This window comes from Engystomops pustulosus, chromosome 9 (genome assembly GCF_040894005.1).
Source record: "Engystomops pustulosus chromosome 9, aEngPut4.maternal, whole genome shotgun sequence".
Lineage (NCBI taxonomy): Eukaryota > Metazoa > Chordata > Amphibia > Anura > Leptodactylidae > Engystomops > Engystomops pustulosus.
In genome coordinates, this window is record NC_092419.1 from 105448636 (window position 1) to 105473889 (window position 25254).

Genomic DNA, 25254 nt, shown 5'->3' on the forward strand with positions numbered 1-25254 from the left:
GGAATATAACTACTATAATACTGCCCCCTATGTACAAGAATATAACTACTATAATACTGCCCCCTATGTACAAGAATATAACTACTATAATAATGCCCCCTATGTACAAGAATATAACTACTATAACACTGCCCCCTATGTGCAAGAATATAACTACTATAACACTGCCCCCTATGTACAAGAATATAACTACTATAATACTGCCCCCTATGTACAGTAATATAACTACTATAATACCGCCCCCTATGTACAAGAATATAACTACTATAATACTGCCCTCTATGTACAAGAATATAACTACTATAATACTGCCCCCTATGTACAAGAATATAACTACTATAATACTGCCCCCTATGTACAGGAATATAACTACTATAATACTGCCCCCTATGTACAGGAATATAACTACTATAATACTGCCCCTATGTACAGGAATATAACTACTATAATGCTGCCCCTATGTACAGGAATATAACTACTATAATACTGCCCCCTATGTACAGGAATATAACTACTATAATACTGCCCCCTATGTACAGGAATACAACTACTATAATACCGCCCCCTATGTACAAGAATATAACTACTATAATACCGCCCTCTATGTACAAGAATATAACTACTATAATACTGCCCCCTATGTACAAGAATATAACTACTATAATACTGCCCCCTATGTACAAGAATATAACTACTATAATACTGCCCCCTATGTACAGGAATATAACTACTATAATACTGCCCCTTATGTACAGGAATATAACTACTATAATACTGCCCCCTATGTACAAGAATATAACTACTATAATACTGCCCCCTATGTACAAGAATATAACTACTATAATACTGCCCCCTATGTACAAGAATATAACTACTATAATACTGCCCCCTATGTACAGGAATATAACTACTATAATACTGCCTCCTATGTACAGGAATATAACTACTATAATACTGCCCCTATGTACAGGAATATAACTACTATAATACTGCCCCCTATGTACACTATCACTACAGTATTATAATCTGTGTGCTGGCATTTTCCCCATTGTACACCGGGAATGATGATATGGAGGATCACTTGGCAGTTGTATGGCGGTGTAGCAGTTGGTTTGGCTGTGTGGTGTGTGCTCGGGGAGGCAGCTGTATTTATAAGCTTGCACTGACCCCAGTTTTTGGAAAGTAAACAGTGTAGCTTTATCTTAACAAGCGGATCCAGGGTCTGCGCCTGATCCAACAGTAACAAGATCTGAGGCGGCCATTAACCAACTGCTACATCTCGCCGTCTGTTTATCTAACTCTCTGCGCTGCTAGTGGTTAACCCTGGCTGTGAGGATGGACCTGCAGAGGGGAGGGGGGGGGGGTAGCAGGGGCACTGGAAGGGTCATCCACATAAAATACTCAGGCTTAACAAGGATTAGGGGGTGCCAAAGCAGCAGAAGTGTATCTAAGCCAAGGGGTCACATCCAGAACTAGATAGTGATGTTCTCTGATCTCCTGTTGGTTGCACTGCTCATACGTACACCTTCCCATCGCTAACTGTAGTCAATCCAAACAAGTAGAGCTGCAGTGTAAAGCATGGGGGGGGGGGGGGAACAACAACTTTGGATTGTCAAATTTGGATTTGGGGGGGAACAACTTTGGACAATGTCAAATTGTCCTCAGATATAAATCCAACTGAAAGCCACTAATGTGATACAGAGTAAAGACGAGGAATGGCAAGTAATTATGTAGTGACCGGACATCCCCTTTAAGCTACATTTTATTTTTACAAACTGAACCTTATGAAGTTTTGACCAAGTACAACTGCAGACAGTGGCCTTTTTTACTTTTATTTTAGGACTGTAGCTTCTCTAAATGCACTGGAGGTTCTCCTCACACTGCTGTGCTCTCTGCATTAAGTTGGTCCACAGACTCCCCCCCTCCATCCTGAGTACAAGGTGCAGGAGGTTTCTGGTTGGATACTAATAGCATTTACTCGGAGTGAAGGGGAGTGGATGTGGAGTAGGTCAGAGCACAGCAGTGTGAGGATATGCCCACAGTGCTCTTGCAGAAGCTGCAATCCTGCAATATAAATCCATATTTCACAGTTCAGCTGCTACTAGCAACACATGATCACCCAGCTCTCCAGATAAAATTCCTAACACCGGCTGAAGAGAGAGCAGAGCACAGCAGTGTGAGGACACAAAGGTACAATCTTGGAATTTAAAATACATATTTTACAGTCCTGCTGCTACTAACAACATGCAGAGAGGTATGATTACACATGTCTCCAGGGACAATACATAGCACTGGCTGCGGAGAGCACAGAGCACAGCAGTGTGAGGTCTGATTACACATGTCTCCCGGGACAATATATAGCACTGGCTGCGGAGAGCACAGAGCACATCAGTGTGAGGTATGATTACACATGTCTCCAGGGACAATACATAGCACTGGCTGCGGAGAGCACAGAGCACAGCAGTGTGAGGTCTGATTACACATGTCTCCCGGGACAATACATAGCACTGGCTGCGGAGAGCACAGAGCACATCAGTGTGAGGTATGATTACATATGTCTCCAAGGACAATACATAACTCTGGCTGCAGAGAGCACAGAGCACAGCAGTGTGAGGTCTGATTACACATCTCTCCAGGAACAATGCATAGCACTGGCTGCTGAGAGCACAGAGCACACTGCTGTGCTCTGTACTCTCTGCAGCCAGAGTTCGGTTTGAGGATATGCTCCCCAGGGCACTTGCTGAAGCTACAATATTGGAATATAAATCCATATTTCACAATCCTGCTGCTACTAACAACATATACAGAGGTATAATTACACATTTCTCCAAGGACAATACATAACACTGGCTGCAGAGAGCACAGCAGTGTGAACAATGATTACAAATCTCTTCAGGGACAAAACTATTGTCTGTAGAGAGCACAGAGCACAGCAGTGTGAGGATATGCCCCCAGTGCATTTGCAGAAGTTACAATCCTGGAATATAAATCCATAATTTAAAGTCCTGCTGCTACTAACAATATATACAAAGGTATAGTTAGACACTTGTGGGTGTAGGCTACATAGTCATACATGCTGATATATTCCCTAAAATAAGCTCCATCAATTTGAGGGTTAATGGACCTGTGTGGGTCCCAATAACATACAAACAATCTTTGGGTCATGGAGCTCCACTTATATGGCGTAGTAGAAATCCCCTTTAATCTGGGCAGGCCTGGTGCCGTATTGTTGCTCTGGTGCGCCATATTGAACACATGGCAGAGCGCAGACAATGAATGAGCCCTATCGGACCGGCTGCCAGTACATGAGTTTGGCTCCGGCACAGAGTCGTCGGGATCCTGTGAGCAGTTCCAGACTGAGTCTAAACACGAGAATCTTTTCTCAGGCCGGCCTCGGAGTGGGAGTCGTTTTTCCAGACACAATATGACTAATTGGCTCATACGGCTTCGCCTTCAGATGCTGCTCCGGCCAAAGTTCTTTTAATTAGTCCATTAAGTGTATGCAGGAAGAATATCCCCCGTGAATATATACGTATTCTCTTCTGCCTGGGCTGGCATGTGTTCTACCTAATGTACCCTGAGTAATCGCTGCCGCCGTAATGAGCTTGTAAAGTGAAATGGTCAGTCTCAAACTCTCCTTCATTAGCCGCACTCTGTTATTTCATCCGCCGCAGTCTGCTTAACCCACGAGGGCCTGGAAGGAAGACAAGGGGGGGGGGGGGACATCGCTTCAGTGTGTTGACTGCCAAGGGTTAATGAAGCTACACAATGCATACACAATTCCCAAAATTATGGAAAAATTTTGGGTCCAATGCAAAATCAATGTCAGGGGTCTCACATTTAATGTCAGTTACCAGGACAGGGGGTAAGTGCTATCTCCATACTCCTCTTCTAGAGAGCGTCTCTTTGTAGTGGGGTCTGTATCTAAAGCTTCCAAATTCATTATTAATCTTGTATTATCAGTAGCTAGAAATTGTTGAATTATGAAGAGTGGAAGGTCATACATTGCACAGATTTAGTCCTATTGGTTATAGTTGGGGGTCTTGCGCTCAACCGAGAAACTGATTGTAAGGCCCTTATTTTACATATATGGTTCCACATGGGTGGGTCCCAATCTGAGCGGCGCCTCTCCTCTTCAAAATAAACCAATGGAAGATGAGGGGAAAATTACATACTTGATGCGGGAGGGTGAAAAACTCCATTTCTAACATCCCTTGACCCCTTCCACATGGCAAGAGAGTAGATTTTGGTGCAGATGGCAAATATCAACACTGGGCATACCTAGGCAGGTGCCGGGGCCCCAAGCTGCTGGGGGGCCCACATAAGGCTGTACATAAGGAATCCATTGGGGTTAGGGGGGCTTTATATAAAATAACCATGAGGGGGCTTTTTGGGATGATAAACTAGGGAATATTTTAGGGAACAGGGCCTACCGACACCTGGAGCCGACCCTGACCCAGGTACTTCTGGTAGGGTAACGGTGAGTTACAGACATTCCAGAAGTGCAGTCACCATGTACACCCCCAAAAGTTGGATTCATTACTGTTGGAAATATTGGGGCACCTTTACTAATGAATTACTACTACTAAAGAATTTGGCCTATTTGACTCAAAAACTCCTACAGTGCTCATTCATGACCCCTCATTTATTAACCCCTTAAATACACTGCTGCCTTACCCCCTCCCCTAACCCCCCCGGACACCATATTGCCCATATGAGTGTTAGTAATTTTGTATCCAAACAACATACAACATGAAAGGCTCCTCTTTTTTCCTTCTTGACAATACGGAGACGCACACAGACACGAGTGACAGCGCGGCAGGTGGCGTGTGAAGCCAGGGAGGGGTTAATACCCTGCCGCTATGTGACTGTACCTAGGGCCCCCCAATCTGTGAGCAGCAGAGGGGCTGTAACATGGAGATAACACAACATTTGGCATCAGAAACACTTCCTAACAATCCTGGGTATTCTTAATTAAACAGATTGGCACCAATTAGTGGCTCTGGAAATTGGTTGTTTTATTTTTTTTTTCTTCTTCTTTTTTTTTTCGGCTTAACAAGAATACAGAGAGGTTCTTTCATAGTCTGCGAATGAAACTGTTAATGCAAATTTGGAAAGGGGGGGGATCAGTGGAAGTCAGGTTAACCTGTTTATTGCCAAAGTTTTGTTGATAATATATATTCTGGGGTTTGCAATGTGGGTTTGTTGGACATCATGGACATACAGTAGGCGGCATTTTGTGACACAAAACTATAATTTTATCCCTCAAAACTACATTTTGTGGCCCAAATACTTGGAAAGTTTTTAGCCCGGTTTATCAAACAATAAGACATTGTTTGTTATCCATGTCAACCAATCACTGCAAAGCTTTTATTTTCCCAGAGCAGTTTGAGAGATGAAAACTGCGATTTGATTGGTTGCTATGGGCATCGAGGACAGTGTACACAGAGAGGTCCATAAAGTCATGGCTGATCATTCTGACATGAACGTGATTCTCAGTTGTTGCTGTGTCTCATGTCTGGTGACAGACTTCTGTCTAGGTTGGGGCATGAGCAAAATGGCAAAACATTGGTACAATTTGTCAATCATTCCACATTTTTGTAGTTTAATCTGTCCATAATCAGTCAAAACAGAACACTATGAAATGACGGGTGACCGAATTGGCCTAAAAAGCGGCCATTTTATCATGTATTGGCTGCTTTGTGGTAACACTGTAGCACAGTTTCTACAAACCAATCAGAGCTCAGCTTTTATTTCATAGGGTGCTCAGGGAAAATAAAAGCTGCGTTGTGATTGGATGGATCAATCAATCAGCGCACTGTTTGTTGATCAAAATCTCACATGTGGACCCGGTGTAGTGACCCAGAGTCATAGTGACATACAATATTATTGGTGGTGCCAAGATTTTGTATCAGGGCCCAGGAACTTCAGATTACACCTCCCTCCACAGCGCCACCTATGGTTTAGGGTAAAATTACATAATTATTCTGCTTTTTGATAATATGTCACCGACTATCATATCACTGTCTTACCTAAATTTATGGAGGTCTGTTTTTCTTTTACAAAACTAGCAAAGCTAGTTGGGTGACCATGTATGCAGCCACCCAACTTTCCCAGAATCTGATAGTTTTAAACAACATTTTACATTTTATTAGTTTTACTAAACTTTACTTTCGTCTAGTGTAGTCTCTGTGCACATCTGGGAAATAGCGGCCGCCCGTAGCCTAACCTGCCCCCAGATCCCTAATATCGGTGAGTGATGTTACTTACTGTCACAAAAGAGCTAATGGACTCGGTGTCAGGGGACCCGACGACACAGAAAATCCATTTACCTTCCGAGCAGCCGGCCAGCGACATGACGCCTTCTTTACGTTTTGTAAGTGATGCTTTTCCTCTGCTCTGAAGGATAAGTTACAAATGGCAAAGCATTAAAGGGACGGCGGAGATATTAGCTGCAATGGGAGGAAGCCGAGGCTTTGGTGCCTCATTGCATCTATCGGGATTGCTAGATACCACCCTGAAGTAAAAAAAATAAATAAGGGTGTATAATCGTTATTGTATGTTGTTAGTAGCAGCAGGACTGTGAAATATGGATTTATATTCCAGGTTTGTAATTGTACTTGGAGTTCTCTGTTGCACTGATGTGAGGCTACTGGGGGTGAGTCCTCACACTGCTTTTCTCTTTTAGCCATTGGTTCTGGAGAGCTGTATATGGTTAGTTGGTAGCACTGTGAAATCTGGATTTATATTCCAGGTTTGTAACTGGACTTGGAGTTCTCTGTTGCACTAGTGCAAGACTACTGGGGGTCAGTCCTCACACTGCTTTTCTCTTTGCAGCCATTAGTTCTGGAGATCTGTATATTGTTAGTTGGTAGCACTGTGAAATCTGGATTTATATTCCAGGATTGTAGCTGCTCCACATTGCACTGGGTCCCTCACACTGCTGTGCTTTTAGTTCTGTGTTTTGACCTGCTCAACAGCACTTACTCTCTGTTACTTCTGTAGCATACAACTCAAAGCCTGCTAGAACTTTTTGGGTTATGCCACACATGGCGTTTTGAATCCGTTTTTGGTCCGTTTTTAAACAGTCCGTTAAAAAAACGCATGTGTTTTTTGAAAATGCATGCATATTTGACCAGTTTCCATTAAGATGATTGGTAAAACCTGTAAAAAACGGATGCGTTTTCAAAAAAACACATGCGATTTTTCACGGGGTGCTTAAAAACGGACCAAAAACGGATTCAAAATGCCATGCGTGGTGTCACCCTAATTCAAACAAATGGGTCTGTGGAGCAGCCCAATGCAGAGAGCCCAGACCACAGCAGTGTGAGGACCCCCGTCTGTCACTGTTCATGTCCAGCATGGAGAGAACGAACATTAACCCTATAGCGCTATGCGTTGCATTCGAGTGGCTACAATGTCTCAGTGCAGTTACAATGTATCAGTTCAGTGCTCACAAACAATTGTATAGACTAGAATTGTAACAAACCCTCAGCTGTCAAAGGTATCGAATCACAACAGGTTTTAAGTGTGCACCCATTCACTGACAGCAATAAAAGATCCTAACAATTTTCAGGAACTGTACCGCGGAGCTTTATTGACGTGGAATAATGGGGTTTATAATGGCGTGGATCGATTGGCTTTGTCTGGACACCTGCGTTATAACTGAGATTCACTTTATCGTCTCGCTTGGTCTATTCTCATTTCAAGATGGCGCCCCCCTCCAGTCTAATGAGCCCCATCTATGAAAGGAGATAGCAATTACTTAAATGTTCTGAAAACCAACCCTTATCAGCCGCAATGCCATGCGGTGACCCCTGACCCGCCATCACGTGATCACCCTCCCTGGGAACGGGCTGCCCTTTTCCCTGTACAATGTAGCCTGGCTCTGGAGCCGAGGGCATAGGAACTCCGAATAAAGAGATCTATGCCACAATGAACAAGGCCAGCCAGTGAATGGGGCTGAAGGGCAGCTTCTCATTAACCCCTTCCTTACCGCATTATGTCAATCCCGGCAATGTGTCAATCACTTGTCATGTGCATCACACATTGAGTTATCCTCGTTTGTCCTGCGCTTCATTAGGTCCGTTTCAGGCAACTTATATTGATAACGTTATATTTAGGCTAAGTTCACACTTTCCCTCTTCCCTCTATTTATAACAGTAACAGAAGTATAACGGAAGGTAACCTCACATACATTGGAGTCATTCACCTTCTGTATTTAGTTTCAGTTACAGGTCAGTACTTCTCTATAATGTCCTCTATGACCCTGATGAGTGACAGACTAGAGGCACAGACTGCAGAGAGAGTAGGGGGACCAGCTGCAGATGCTGCTGAGAAAGTAGGGGCACAGGCCGTAGAGAGAGTAGGGGGACTGGCTGCAGAGAGAGTAAGGGCACAGGCTGCAGAGGGAGTAGGGGCACAGGCTGCAGAGGGAGTAGGGGCACAGGCCGTAGAGAGAGTAGGGGGACTGGCTACAGAGGGAGTAATAGCACAGGCTGCAGAGAGAGTAGAGGCTCAGGCTGCACAGGCTGCAGAGGGAGTAATGGCATAGGCTGCAGAGGGAGTAGGGGCACAGGCTGCAGAGGGAGTAGAGGCACAGGCTGCAGAGGGAGTAGAGGCACAGGCTGCAGAGGGAGTAGAGGCACAGGCTGCAGAGGGAGTAGAGGCACCGGCTGCAGAGGGAGTAGGGGCACAGGCCATAGAGAGAGTAGGGGGACTGGCTGCAGAGAGAGTAATGGCATAGGCTGCAGAGGGAGTAGGGGCACAGGCTGCAGAGGGAGTAGGGGCACAGGCCGTAGAGAGAGTAGGGGGACTGGCTACAGAGGGAGTAATAGCACAGGCTGCAGAGAGAGTAGAGGCTCAGGCTGCAGAGGGAGTAATGGCATAGGCTGCAGAGGGAGTAGGGGCACAGGCTGCAGAGGGAGTAGGGGCACAGGCTGCAGAGGGAGTAGAGGCACAGGCTGCAGAGGGAGTAGAGGCACAGGCTGCAGAGGGAGTAGAGGCACCGGCTGCAGAGGGAGTAGGGGCACAGGCCATAGAGAGAGTAGGGGCTCAGGCTGCAGAGGGAGTAGAGGCACAGGCTGCAGAGAGATTAGGGGCACAGGCTGCAAAGAGAGTAGAGGCACAGGCTGCAGAGGGAGTAATGGCAGAGGCTGCAGAGGGAGTAGAGGCACAGGCTGCAGAGAGATTAGGGGCACAGGCTGCAAAGAGAGTAGAGGCAGAGGCTGCAGAGGGAGTAGAGGCACAGGCTGCAGAGGGAGTAGAGGCACAGGCTGCAGAGGGAGTAGGGGCACAGGCCATAGAGAGAGTAGGGGGACTGGCTGCAGAGAGAGTAATGGCATAGGCTGCAGAGGGAGTAGGGGCACAGGCTGCAGAGGGAGTAGGGGCACAGGCCGTAGAGAGAGTAGGGGGACTGGCTACAGAGGGAGTAATAGCACAGGCTGCAGAGAGAGTAGAGGCTCAGGCTGCAGAGGGAGTAATGGCATAGGCTGCAGAGGGAGTAGGGGCACAGGCTGCAGAGGGAGTAGGGGCACAGGCTGCAGAGGGAGTAGAGGCACAGGCTGCAGAGGGAGTAGAGGCACAGGCTGCAGAGGGAGTAGAGGCACCGGCTGCAGAGGGAGTAGGGGCACAGGCCATAGAGAGAGTAGGGGCTCAGGCTGCAGAGGGAGTAGAGGCACAGGCTGCAGAGAGATTAGGGGCACAGGCTGCAAAGAGAGTAGAGGCACAGGCTGCAGAGGGAGTAATGGCAGAGGCTGCAGAGGGAGTAGAGGCACAGGCTGCAGAGAGATTAGGGGCACAGGCTGCAAAGAGAGTAGAGGCAGAGGCTGCAGAGGGAGTAGAGGCACAGGCTGCAGAGGGAGTAGAGGCACAGGCTGCAGAGGGAGTAGAGGCACCGGCTGCAGAGGGAGTAGGGGCACAGGCCATAGAGAGAGTAGGGGCTCAGGCTGCAGAGGGAGTAGAGGCACAGGCTGCAGAGAGATTAGGGGCACAGGCTGCAAAGAGAGTAGAGGCACAGGCTGCAGAGGGAGTAATGGCAGAGGCTGCAGAGGGAGTAGAGGCACAGGCTGCAGAGAGATTAGGGGCACAGGCTGCAAAGAGAGTAGAGGCAGAGGCTGCAGAGGGAGTAGAGGCACAGGCTGCAGAGGGAGTAGAGGCACAGGCTGCAGAGGGAGTAGAGGTACAGGCTGCAGAGGGAGAAGAGGCACAGGCTGCAGAGGGAGTAGAGGCACAGGCTGCAGAGAGAAAACTTCCCTCCTTATAACCACTAGCGCTGTGACAGGTTAGATACATCTATAGCTTTTTCTATGTATTACGCAGGTGCTGAACAAGCAGTGCATGTTGGGAGATTTCAGCTCTGAGGTCTATAGAAAGTGATGCCACTAAGTTTGCAGATTTCTGGACATGGGCTGAATTCTGCCGGATCAGCTCGGGCCACTCCGGGCCCCTGAAGACGTCTCATCGCCTTCCTCAGTGAGTTGTCCTATAATTCTATAAATGCACATATATAAAGAATCAGCGCTTGTCCAAAAAAGGAAGAATTTCCAGCGCACAGCAGCTCGCTCCCAGGGTAGCTCCAGCCTGTGAAGAAGAATATTCGCTGCCAAATGGGCTGTATTGTTCTTGGCGGTGATTACTAACGATCGCTCCCTAGGCCAAAATGGACAGAAATCTCTTCAAAGGGACTGAAGCCGCTAATGACCCCCCCTCACCGCAGCAGATCCATAGGAGGGGAGCGCTGGGATCATGTCTGGAGGAAGGGTACGTGTCCCCCCTGATGGCTCATGGAGATACTCAGAAGAACAAGTGCCTTAAAGGGGGAGTCCACGCTGTAAGGTGAGGAGCTCCGGGGGCCGCCGGGTACAAGCTACAGACATCCCCACCCTCTATAAAGTGCGGCATGGAAAATACAAGACCGGGAAACAGAGGATTATGGGAAAAACAGAAGTAATGAGAGGGATTAATGGAGAATACAGATAGATGGATAAAAATAATTACATAGAAAGAGGAGACAGATACTGGGGGCACGGAAAGTATTCAGACCCCTTTACATTTTTCACTCTTCGTTTCATTGCAGCCGATTAGTAAGATAAAAAGTTCTTTTTTTGCGCATTAATGTCCCCTCTGCCCCTATATTTACAAAAATCACCCAGAAATATAGATATTTTTGCTAATTTATCCCTATCTGACCAAGTCTTAAAAGGTTTTCCTGACCGAAGCACAAATTTTCATACTTCCCCTTACCGACATGTGACGTACTATTACTGAGTACTATTGCTATTACTGAGGCTGAGCCCTCGCCATACCAGGTGGGAGTTTGCTGCATATTGCAGCAAACACCCACCTCTGGTGATAGCTATGGAAATGCCTCTGGCAAAGATAACCTCACAGGGGGTGGCGATCATTTGCCATGACAGCCTTGGGTCTTACAAAGACCTGAGGCTTCCTGGTTTTAACCCAATTCATTACAATGTGCGATTTGCACAATGTAATGAATGATGAGGAAAATTCCCATACACTGCCATACAGTAGTTAAAGTACCCTAGGGGGTCAGAAAAATAGTAAAAAAAAAAATTATATTTAAAAAAACCCTAAAAATTCCCCCTTTCCCTAGAACTCTTATAAATATAAATAAACAGCAATAATCATAAACACATTAGGTATCGACGTGTCCCAAAATGTCCGATTTATCAAAATATAATAACGGTTATTCCCGGCTTTTAACCCTCTATCGGAAAATCGCGCCCAAAGTAACAAATTCCACTTTTTTGCCATTTTGAAATAGATAAAAAAATTCTATAAAAAGGTGATCAAAAGGCCGTACAGCCCTTAAAGCAGTGATGGCAAACCTTTTAGAGACCAAGTGCCCAAACTACAACAAAGACCCGCTTATTTATCACAAAGTGCCAGGACAGAAATGTAATTTGTGATTTATACTCCCTTCTCTGTCACAGTTTTCATTGATACCAGCACCTGAGGACACCAATAAAGCAGAAAATAGTCCCAGGTACTGCTGTCACTTTAAAATATCTCTGTGCACAGCAAGTCCTGGGCTGTCTGGGACTGCAGGAAGATAGCTGGAGTCATCTCTGGTGATGGCCTGAGTGCCCACAGAAAGGGCTCTGAGTGCCACCTCTGGCACCAGTGCCATAGGTTAGCCATCACTGCCTTAAAGCATTGGCAGCATTGAAAACATCAAAAGTTGCAAAAAATGACACCACCCGCAGCTCTGTACACCGAAGTATGAAAAAGTTATTAGCGCCAGAAGACAGCAAAATTAATTTTTTATTTTTGTACAGGAGGTTTTAATTTTTGTAAATGTTTGAAAACATTATAAAACCTATACAAATTTGGTATCCCCGTGATCGTACCGTCCCAAAGAATAAAGTAGACATGTCATTTGGGCCGCACAGTGAAAGCCGTAAGATCCAAGCCCACACGAAAACGGCGCAAATGCGTTTTTTCCCCCATTTTTGTTGCATTTGGAATTTTATGCCCGCTTCCCAGTACACGGCATGGAATGTGAAATACCATCACTATGAAGTGCAATTTGTTACGCAGAAAACAAGCCCTCACAGAGCTCTGGACATGGAAAGGTGGGGAGTAAAAAATGGAAATGCAAAAATGAAAAAGGACCTTGGCGTTAAGGGGTTAAGGGCCACAACCTCCTTTTTTGTGCAATACTGTAAATTATGCTTAGTTTGGGGCAAACGGGACCTCTATGTCAATGTTTTTTATAGTCTGTTATTTTATTGGGGAATAATAACGTGTATTTTTAAACGTTTATTAATATGTGATGTTTTGTATGTGTTTTAACTGTAAATGACCCCCATGAGGTCATAAAAGACCCGTGAGGGACATTTTTTCTTTTTTTTTTATTTCTAGTTTTCACCTGTAACTGGGGCATCTGATCAGACCCAGCAGCTCTGATTAACCCCTACAGACACGTGACCACCGACTCTGTAGAGCTGGTGGCAATGCCTGCTCTTCTCCTCTCTGCATTTTGCTGCTTCAGTGCAATGCCGTGAGGATCGGAGAAGAAAAATGCATTTCCCTGCTCCCTAGGGTCTGCTAGGGAGCAGACTCTGGACATGCGCTGGCTGACATCTTGTCTGGGAAGGGTTAAAAAAGAAAACTGACATGCTGTCCATTTACTTCCACATTGAGATGGTCCTTCATTGGAGTCCAGCTGTGTTTAATTAAACTGATTGGACTTGATCAGGAAAGACACACACCTCTCTGTAGAAGACCTCACAGCACACAGTGCATGTCAGAGCTCATAAGAATCATGAGGTCTAAGGAACTGCCCAAGGAGCCTAGAGACAAAATTGCAGCACTCAAGGTTCCTAACAGCACAGTGGCTTCCATTATCCTTAAATTGAAGAACTTTGGGACAACCCCAACACTTTCTTGACTTGGCCACTAAGCTAAACTAAGCAATCATAGGAGAAGAGCCTTGGTGACAGAGGTAAAGAAGAACTCCAAGATCACTGTGGCTGATCTCCAGAGATGCAGGAGGGAGATAAGTGTAACATATCACTGCAGCCTCCAGCAGTCAGGGCTTTAAGGCAGAGCTTGCCGACGGATGCCTCATTTACTAAGGGCTTTGTGCCAGTTTTCTGTCAGACTTTGCACGTTCTTTTTAGTGGAAACTGCTTGCACAGGTATTTAAGAAGTATCTGCACCACAAATGTGTCACATGCAACTGCTTTGTGTCACAGCTGCACTACCCACCATGCCACACAAAATAGGGGGCTAGCAGTGCTTAGTCAGACAATGGAGGCTGCTGCTGTTCATTTTATCGAGTGGAGGCTGCTGTTGGACATTTTATTGAGTGGAGGCTGCTGCTGGACATTTTATTGAGTGGGGGCTGCTGTTGGACATTTTATTGAGTGGAGGCTGCTGCTGGACATTTTATTGAGCGGAGGCTGTTGCTGGTCATTTTATTGAGCGGAGGCTGCTGCTGGTCATTTTATTGAGCGGTGGCTGCTGCTGGACATTTTAGTGAGTGGGGGTTGCTGCTGGACATTTTATTGAGCGGAGGCTGCTGCTGGACATTTTATTGAGCGGGGGTTGCTGCTGGACATTTTATTGAGCGGAGGCTGCTGCTGGACATTTTATTGAGCGGGCTGCTTCTGGACATTTTATTGAGTGGAGGCTGTTGCTGGACATTTTAGTGAGCGGGGGTTGCTGCTGGACATTTTATTGAGCGGAGGCTGCTGCTGGACATTTTAGTGAGCAGGGGTTGCTGCTGGACATTTTATTGAGCGGGGCTGCTGCTGGACATTTTAGTGAGCAGGGGTTGCTGCTGGACATTTTATTGAGCGGGGCTGCTGCTGGACATTTTATTGAGTGGAGGCGGTTGCTGGTCATTAAATGAAAGAGGTCGCTGGACATCTTATCAATGAGTGGGGTTGCTAGATAGTATTTTATTAGAGAGGCTGCTGCTGGACACTTTGTGTAAGGTGTATGAGTTTGGTGCTGTGAGTATATGGCTGTGTAGCATATATGTGTATTCTCAGATGTAATGATGCAGGATGGGGTGGCAGTGCGATCTTAGGTATATGGGCGCCCAATCCAAAGTTCACAGCGGGGCCACTGGATAGATATCTCCACCACCAGACTTTGCAGGTTCATATAGGACCCAGTCTTATCCTTGGACTGTAGCTGGAAGTCATGTGTTATGTGACTGCATTCACTCCTCTTTCCACACCTCATCCCTCTCCCTGGCGAGAGGTACTCTGCATACACCGTGATAGATGGCACCGGCTCGCTGTTATACCGCCATCCTGGCCACCACCACCGCCAGCAGGAGGAGAGGGGAAAATGTTCAAACAATGTGGAAACTCATTTCCTCTGAGCAGCTCCCAGCACAGGAGGAGGGAAGTGTGGAAAGCCTCCGACTCATCCATATACCAGGGAAAATATCCAAAAACCTGCACTGTAACTACATACATAGTACTACAACTCCCACCGTACGAGGGCAGAAGCAGCTATATTCTAATTCAGTGGGGGCAGTATTATAGTAGTTATATTCTTGTACATAGGGGCAGTATTATAGTAGTTATATTCTTGTACATAGGGGCAGTATTATAGTAGTTATATTCTTGTACATAGGGGCAGTATTATAGTAGTTATATTCCTGTACATAGGGGACAGTATTATAGTAGTTATATTCTTGTACATAGGGGGCAGTATTATAGTAGTTATATTCCTGTACATAGGGGGCAGTATTATAGTAGTTATATTCTTGTACATAGGGGGCAGTATTATAGTAGTTATATTCCTGTACATAGGGGGGCAGTATTATAGGAGTTATATTCCTGTACACAGGGGGCAGTATTATAGTAGTTATATTCCTGTACATAGGGGGTAGTATTATAGGAGTTATATTCCTGTACACAGGGGGCAGTATTATAGTAGTTATATTCCTGTACATAGGGGGTAGTATTATAGCAGTTATATTCCTGTACACAGGGAGCAGTATTATAGTAGTTATATTCTTGTACATAGGGGGCAGTATTATAGTAGTTATATTCCTGTACATAGGGGGTAGTATTATAGCAGTTATATTCCTGTACACAGGGAGCAGTATTATAGTAGTTATATTCTTGTACATAGGGGGCAGTATTATAGTAGTTATATTCTTGTACATAGGGGGCAGTATTATAGTAGTTATATTCTTGTACATAGGGGGCAGTATTATAGTAGTTATATTCTTGTACATAGGGGGCAGTATTATAGTAGTTATATTCTTGTACATAGGGGCAGTATTATAGTAGTTATATTCTTTTACATAGGGGGCAGTATTATAGTAGTTATATTTAGAGATGAGCGAGTATACTCGTCCGAGTATACTGCTCGGTCGAGTATTAGCATACTCGGACCGGCTCGTTACTCGGACGAGTATCTCGCCGGCTCGAGATCGAGCAGTAAATTAATAAAATAAATTGAATAAAAGTATTTTTATTGTAAAAAAAAAATATTACACATGTTTCCATATGTTTTGCTTGTAAGAACACATTGAAATAACACTATTCTTCACTTTCCAGGTGTTCGCGCGTGTCTCCCGCTAATTTAGGAGATGTTCGGAACATCTGGAATGTGAAGAATAGTGTTCTTTCAATGTGTTCTGCACTTAAATGGTCCTGTATTCACTGTTTTTAATGTTTTAATTCTATTCTTCACTTTGCAGCTGTGCGCGCGTATCTCCGAACCTATCGGGAGACACGCGCGCACACCTGCAATGTGAAGAATAGAATTAAAACATTAAAAACAGTGAACACAGGAGCATTTAAGTGCAGAACACATTGAAAGAACAATATTCTTCACATTCCAGATGTTCGTGCACATCTCCTAACTTAGCGGGAGACACGCGCGAACACCTGCAAAGTGAAGAATAGTGTTATTTCAATGTGTTCTTACAAGTAAAACATCTGCAAACATCTGGAATTTTTTTTTGCACTGTTCTTTTACTGTTCAGTTTTATTAAAAAAATGCTCGGGTCTCCCATTGACTTCAATGGGGCTCGTTATTCGAGACGAGCACTCGAGCATCTGGAAAAGTTCGTCTCGAATAACGAGCACCCGAGCATTTTAGTGCTCGCTCATCTCTAGTTATATTCCTTTACATAGGCGGCAGTATTATAGTAATGATATATTTGGATACATCTAGAGAGCCTCAATATTTTAGGGCACAATGGTGTACATGTTGTGTACCCTTGTCCGTTGTGACTAATGACTGGGGCCTGCTTTAGATCTGACATCCGCAGGCTATGATTCCTACTAAACAGAGAGGAAGGGATGGAGCGCTGCATGTTGCCGGTCTTCACTTTGTTTATACTTATCACAATCTGGTTTAAATCAAAGATAAAACATCTACAATATCACAAATTAACCCCTTCGAAGCCAGTGCAGGGGAAGCCTCTACTGATATCATTGGAATGGACGGAGAAGGTAATGCGGATGTCGGTTTCGGTCCATGACGTGGGAGCAGGATACAACAGCTGTATTTACACCGGAGATGTTTAGATCTCAACCTGACCAAGAGAGAGGTTCATGGCCAAGCATGAAGGGTTAAATCATGCCACACCTGATTTTAGGAAAAGGGACATAGACATTAGAGTGTCACTATCCCCTCCTTGCCATTTGAGGAGTTCAAGGGGTAAATGCTATGGTGTGGATGGTGGATGATATGGGGCATCACAGTGGGGGTCCAGCCACTAGACTGGTTTCACATATTGTATACAGTCTCTATGTTCATGGCCATATCATCTACTCTAGTATCTATGTTATCAGTTACATTGTTATGTAGAACATGGAGGATTGGATTGGTGAGGATTGGTGTAGTTACTATATATAACATTTGGAAGGATTCTTTACAGTAACAGCACTATGCAGCTCTATCACATCACACATGGTCACAATGTTCTCGGTTATATCATCTACTCTAGTATCTATGTTATCAGTTACATTGTTATGTAGAACATGGAGGATTGGATTGGTGAGGATTGGTGTAGTTACTATATATAACATTTGGAAGGATTCTTTACAGTAACAGCACTATGCAGCTCTATCACATCACACATGGTCACAATGTTCTCGGTTATATCATCTACTCTAGTATCTATGTTATCAGTTACATTGTTATGTAGAACATGGAGGATTGGATTGGTGAGGATTGGTGTAGTTACTATATATAACATTTGGAAGGATTCTTTACAGTAACAGCACTATGCAGCTCTATCACATCACACATGGTCACAATGTTCTCGGTTATATCATCTACTCGAGTATTGGTTTTCATTTTAACGTAGAACATTTGGAAGGATACTTTACAGCAACTTCCTAAATTTATGACATTATAGATCTAGGACATATCGGGACACATGTACTAAGGGTCCCGCGGACGCACTTTCGTCGGCTTTTAGAAATTTTCAGGATTTGAGCGGCTGGGACAGGTATTTAGAAGTGGTTTGTGTCGCACGCCATCGGATTTTGGCGCAATCGCAGCGTCTTTCATACGACAGAAATCAGGGGGCGGCAGTGGGACGATCCGACGGATTCTGATTGAGTGCTGGATTTAGCTTTAAAATTGTGCCGTAATACAATGCACTTACATGCACCGGGAAGAAGATGGTGAATTTCGGCGGAACTTAGCGGGGAAGCGACACAAGCAGGAAATGGGGCGCACGATCTTAGGGAATCACGGCACAGTGCATGATCGTCGGACAACGGACAAGGTCTGATTTCCGCTGTGCGACTTCCGATGATCATGGAATCCGGCGCTATTCACTAAGATCATGCGCCTGCTTGTGTCGCTTCCCCGCTCAGGCCCGCCGAAATTCACCATCTTCTTCCTGGTGCATGTAAGTGCTTGATCTTGAGACACAATGTAAATGTTAAATCCCGTCCGACAGTGCGCCCCCCTCCCCTTCTAAATCCCTGTCCCGGCGATGCGATCCTCGAAAAATTCTGAAAAACCCAACTGAAATGCGGCCGCGGGACCCTTAGTAAATAAGCCCCATTGTGTGCATTTTGCAGAATACTATTAAACAATCATATCATCTAATTTATTACCAAATCTTCCACTTTCTATACAATCTAATGGGCTGGGATTCCGCCTCCTAAGGATTCTTTATGGCCACAGTTCTGTGATACTACACGGCTTCCTTCTAATATCACAGTATAAATCATCATCTAATTTCCTCAAGTATAATATTCACATTTACAATACAACGTAACGAGCTCAGATTACACCTTGCGCGGATTCTTTACGGTAAAAGCGGTAATATTCACATGTAACAATTTCTTGCTTTTCTTAAATATTATTTTACGTGCGCCCGGTCCACTCCACATGTAATTTATCGATTACTCCATTATCAAACGGTTTCCAGCACGGCAGCCGACGCTGCTTACATATTCGCCTCCACGCTGTCGTTTGGCCGATACTGTTGAAACCTAATGACGGACCCCCTGAGTCCCCTGCTATCGATCCCTTTTATCCCATTATCTCACTCTCATTCTGTCTCTCTATATCTTCAGTCCCTCTTTATACCTTCTCCCGTCTCCTCACCCCCCCCCCCATCCCCCTTATTGGCGCAGCCCCCCCCAACCCCACTTTGCCTTCTCAAAAAGCAGCTTAAATGAGGCACTTAAACTCCGGTGTTTAAATCCCTCTTATTATCTTAACCATTTAAGAGTGAAATCTCCATGTAATTTCAATTTAAGCTCATTACTACCAGCTGCATTTAGTAACCCCTCCGCCCTCGACGGCAATAAGGAGATGCGATTTTTATAGGGCGCCTGGAAGCCATCTGTACGAGAGCGAGAGAGAGAGAGACGGGCGCGCTCACACTTCCCCGCGCCGCGCTGACATAACTTACAAATGCCTTTTATTTCCAGACATTTAGAGTGTTCCTTTAATGGAGAGAGCGAGGTGCAGATAATGAATCCTTACTATTCAGCGGACACTTTTGCCGGCTGAGCAAATAATACGCTTTGACAATAGGCCGTCGAATTGACATGGATATAATTTGCGGTAATTTCCTGCTCGTTTTTTTTTTTTTCGCCTGCGCTCTAATGACAGGGATTTGACAGAGCGGGATTTAAGGCTTGTCACCAGGAGAGGGAAGGAGGAAAAAAAAAATTTTTTTTGTCTAAGCCGATGCACAAGTCCGGTATAACTAGTACAGGGGGAGGCGAGGAGGCGCACACTCCCCCCCCCCCCCCCTTTCTTAAAAAAAAAATTATTATTTTGGCCAGGGGATATAGACACCTTATTAAGACAGATGCTGATGGTCCGTCCTGAGGACTCCGCACTGCTGTGACTCAATTTACACATAATATAGATTAGGCGAAATCGGGTAAAGTGGCTCAGTGGGAGTTTGGTTTTGTATGTTACGTTATAGAGGGTACGACTGAGCTCCGTTTTGTTAAGGGCCTTACAGTGGAACTTACCTAAACCTAAAGGGAATCTGTCATCTGACCAAATAGACTGCAGCCAGTTATGTAATGTTCCAGGAGAGGTGCTTAATCATATCCTTATGTATGTTGTTAGTAGCACCAGGACTGTGATATGTGGATTTATATTCTAGGAATTGTAGCTTCTCTAAGTGTACTACGGTGTGTCCTCACACTGCTGTGCTCTAGGCTCTCTGCAAGCAGTGTTATGTACTCTATTGTCTCTGGAGAGATTCCGTGTGATCATATCTTTTTGTATGTTGTTAGTAGCAGCAGGACTGTGAAGTATGGATTTATATTCCAGAATTATACTGGCATTGTGTCCTCACACTGCTATGCTCTGTGCTCTCTGCAGGCAGTGTTATGTACTGTATTGTCTCTAGAGAGATCTCTGTGTGATCATATCTTTTTGTATGTTGTTAGTAGCAGCAGGACTGTGAAGTATGGATTTATATTCCAGAATTATACTGGCATTGTGTCCTCACACTGCTATGCTCTGTGCTCTCTGCAGGCAGTGTTATGTACTGTATTGTCTCTAGAGAGATCTCTGTGTGATCATATCTTTTTGTATGTTGTTAGTAGCAGCAGGACTGTGAACTATGGATTTATATTCCAGAATTATACTGGCGGTGTGTCCTCACACTGCTGTGCTCTATGAAATGACCGCTCCACAGTCTCTCCCTTTCGCACTAGATTAAAGCTGTAGCAGGCTTCTCATTCAATACCATAACAGTCACCGAGAGAATAGGGAAGTAGCTGTGAAACAGTTTAATTCTAAGAGCTCAGAGAACTGCAGTGTGAGGACTCGCTCCCTGTGCACAATGTCCTCCCTTTGAGGTTTATGTAGTGTGAGGTTTATGCATCTTTTTCACTATATTTTTAAAGAAACAAAGAAATACACAACATTATTACTCTGTAACGTCTTATTTTATTTGTACATGTTCCCCCCATAATCTGTAAGATTATTATTATTATTATTATTATTATACGGTAATGTACTATGAATTTCCGAGGCCTTCTTTGAGGGTCAGACCCATGGAAGTTTTAGCAAATGTGCACCTATCCTACTACAAAGAGAGGTTTGTGCCCCTTTAATACGCTCAACAACAATTTGACCCCTTCAGACTAAAGGATTCTCTATTGGACCAATGACACTTATCTGATTAAAGGGAACCTGTCATCAGCAATCGCCCTAATAAACCACTACTAGTAAATTGTCAGGCAGTGTAACACCTTCTAGTTTTTGTTTCTTTCATGGTCCAGTGCGGTGGCATTATCCATAAAATCAACTTGGAAGTGAGATGTAAATTGGTGGTATAAAGTCATGGAGGCGGAGAGTTTACCACTGAAGTCAAGCTCTCTCTTCCTCAGAAAGTCTCCTTCACTGTAATTGATGGTCCTGCATCCAGAGACCTCACTAACCGCCGGATGCATGATGTCTATCACAGAGGAGGAGGCGATCAGAGTTCCCCATCTTGACTTCAGTTTTTAAACTCTCCACCTCCTTGACTTTATACAACCAATTTACATCTCACTTCAAGAAGGAGGAGAGTTTAAAAACTGAAGTCAAGATGGGGAACTCTGATCGCCTCCTCCTCTGTGATAGACATCATGCATCCGGCGGTTAGTGAGGTCTCTGGATGCAGGACTATAAATTACAGTGAAGGAGGCTTTCTGAGGAAGAGAGAGCTTGACTTCAGTGGTAAACTCTCCTCCTCCATGAATTTATACAATCAATTTACAGGCAGATTGGTCGGGTGTGACTCTGCTTGGACCTAATTCATGGTAGTAATGACCACCAATATCATCAGATTTTGGCTAAAAGGTTGCACTGAACATAGGATGGGGCTCATTCCAGCCCCCTGGTATGACTCCATCGTAGACTGTGGCTGTATGAAGTTTGGGAAACCCCATAACTTTGCCTTTCTCTGTGTTTTGGCCCCGGGCCCTGTGCTGACTCGGTCCAGCATTAAGCTTTTTTCTTGACTGCACTTCCATAATTTGTCTGATAAGTGTCTGCACATTTGCAGGGTCACAGCACCGATCAGGGACGAGAGGAGCGCTCTATGTATTTTTTCCACTTCCGCTGGTTTTCAAGCTCGGTGCGTTGACAGATTAATTCACTCCTTACCCCCCCCATCATAAAAGTAGTACAATGTAACACAAGCTTACACCGTAAAACGGTGCCTTTAATCTCACACTCCACTTTACGTCTCAACCACTCAAGTCACAAGTGGAACAGTTCAGTGCAATTAGTGACCCTAGAAGCTGTTAAAGCAACATCACTTTCCCCAAAAAACAAGCCAGCGAGCGAGAGGCTGCCGAAATGAAAATAAATGAAAGCAATCTCATTACAGAAGGCTGGAGAAAAGCTTTACGGCTGGCAGAGGGGGCTCCATTCAGGGGGGGTTGGATGTAGAAGCCTGAATGTAGGAGGACAACGTTGTCTATCATCTATCTATATTGGGGCACAGAGGAAAGAGAGCAGGATAAAGCCCTAATCTAGGACCATCCTTCACTTATCATCTATAATTAGTCTATAATGGAGTCCAGGAGACATTGGGGCAGATTTACTTACCCGGCCCATTCGCGATCCAGCGGCGCTTTCTGTGCGGTGGATTCGGGTCTTCCGGCGATTCACTAAGGCAGTTCCTCCGCCGTCCACCAGATGTCGCTGCTGCGCTGAAGAGCATCGGAACGCACTGGAGTACACCAAGCCGGGCTGAGTGAAGGTAAGCGCGTGCCGAGCAACCTTTTTTTTTTTTTTAAATGCGGCGGTTTTTTTTTGAATCACCGGGTTTTCAATCGGCCACGGCCCCCGATTTCCGTTGCGTGCATCCCGGCGCCGATGTGCCACAATACGATCGCGTGCGCCAAAATCCCGGGGCAATTCAGGGGAAATCGGTGCAAAACGGAAATATTCGGGTAACACATCGGGAAAACACGAATCGGGCCCTTAGTAAATGACCCCCATTGGGTGAAGACTGTTGTCAGGCATGGTCCTCCATAATCTTCTTGGGGCAAAGAACCAATGGCACTGCCCAATATATTATAGTGATCTGAGGTTTGGAATAAAGAAGAAGGTCTCACAAACCACTATTGGTGACATCTTGACCAGCTTGTGGTGTTGACTCTTCAAATCTTCTTTAAGCACCATCTTACTCACCTCAAAAAAAAATCAGAGATTGAGCTTTGGCCAAAATTAGTGAGGAAGGAAAAAGTTCTGCAGGTGTTACATTTTCACAAGACTTCCAAGGTCTTGTCCCATGACTAGAGATGAGGTTCTTGAATATCTTCTTACCTGAAGGCAAAATATGAAGTTCAAGCATGGGTTCAGGCTTTGACTAGTAGAGGGGCTTGTTTGTTGATGGCTCTTGTCTGTGACTAGACAAACTCCTTGGATGAACTTGAAGTAGTTTCATTGTCCATGAGTAGAAAAAAAAAGTTTCTGGTTGGGTTCTTGCTTCAGAGCTATGGTCCTTGGATTGGCTGCTATATGACTAGATAAGAAGGTCTAGGATAAATTCTTGTTTTGGGACTGGTGAAGAAGTTCTTGCTCCAAGAGTAGGGTTGGGAAGCTCTTCGATGGGTTCCACCTTCATGATAAGGCAAGATTCTCTTAAGTGGGTTCTTTCTCTATGACTAGAGAGGACTTCTTCTCTTGGATCCTTAGGTCATGGCTAGAAAAGGAATTATTCATTGAGATCTTTGTCTCCATGAATGCTGAAGAGAGTCTTGCTCCATGGCTAGCATAGACATTCTTTATTTTTGATTCTTGAATAGGTTCTCGGATAAGATTTTTCAACATGACTATAAAAGAGACTCTTGAACAATTCCTTGAAGAAGACGTTCAATGACTAGATCAGTGATGGCAAACCTTTTGGAGTGCCCAAACTACATCCAAAATACACTTATTTACCGTGAAGTGCCAACATGTCTTTTTAAGCAGTAACTTATTGCTACTTGTTCTTCCACTTGTATCTTTCAATTGTATTGGCCCCTTGAGGCCACCAATACAGTTGAAAGAAGGAGGGCAAATCAGACTCTTGTTGTAGTTCCTCTCCAGGGTCTCTCTGTAGATAAAGAATGGTGGGTTCAGCAGGAGGACCTTCAAAGATAATGCACTTCTGAAAACACTTTCTCTTTTTTCCGCAATTTCAGGGTCGCTTAAGTTGCCTGGGACTGCAGAAAGATTTGGTCCAATTTGTTGAACTCTGTCCTGGGGCGATGGTCTGAGTGCCCACAGAAATGGCTCGGAGGCCACCTCTGGCACCCGTGCCATAGGTTCGCCACCACTGGACTAGAAGAAAGTTTTACTGGTGTAAAAGACTTTGTAAGAAGCCCACAGCCGGTGGAGAAGGGCTCACCTCTTCCCCTCTCAATAGGAAGTAGAGTGGCCAAGCCACAAATAAGTCCAGAGATAGGTCCTGCTCTATCTATGCAACAAGCCTCTATGAGGGCCGTGATTTTCAGCTAGATCTCAGCCTCCAATACAGTTGTGTTCATGGGGCCTTAGTCATATAGTCCTTTCATAGGTTTACATTATGGACTGATATTATAGAAGATATTGGTCATTGGTGTCCATGGTGGTGACAAACGCGTTTTAACCGCAGGGAACCGAGTCAACACCAAAACATTTTGTAATAGCATGTTCTGTCCATGGGTTCTATGGTCATGAGACGTCAACATCAAACTCAATATGATACCTTATCTTGGAGAAGAGATGTTTGAGGACCAGGTGCTTGAAGTTCTTCAGGTCTTCTTTATCATGCTTGTATATATAGCAATACCTCCACCATGTTAAGAGACATCTGTATCAAGATCAAAGCACAGACTCCTTAACAGAATGTTCTACTTTGAAGAAAGAAATCTTATTTCTTAACAGCTGAGAAGCCGAGGCGGCCCCCCCGAGGACTCCGACGTTGTGCTGCTCTTACTCTTTGTTTACTAAGAACAGCTGGAATGTAAACCAATGTGCTTTGTGTGATTAAAGAACTCTTACTAACCCAATCAAAGCTACGTCCACGACTGGAGAAATACGTGTCGGTGGTGTTTTTGGTGGGGGTGGAGGTGGGGGGGGGGGGGGGGCGGGGAGCAGATCATGTTCCAAATTGGCCAAAGCCTCAATCTGACCAGCAATAAGCCATTTAACTAACACAAACACAAGCATGCAATCCCAAAATCAGCTTCTCCCAGGCTTATTCAGCATGAAATAGCAAATTAGGTTGTTTTTGGCACATTAGGATTCTGAAAACTTGGCTTCTGACTAGAAGTCCAGCAGGGACGATGCTGC

General features: G+C 44.8%; 1 long non-coding RNA gene across 1 annotated transcript; it reads left to right on the top strand.

Annotated features, from left to right (window-relative positions):
- Positions 1–5870: 5870 nt before the first annotated feature.
- LOC140077795 (uncharacterized) lies at positions 5871–23792 on the top strand. Its single transcript, XR_011849838.1, has 3 exons — positions 5871–5968; positions 6187–6252; positions 23745–23792. It is a non-coding gene; the product is annotated as an uncharacterized lncRNA (long non-coding RNA).
- Positions 23793–25254: the final 1462 nt, after the last annotated feature.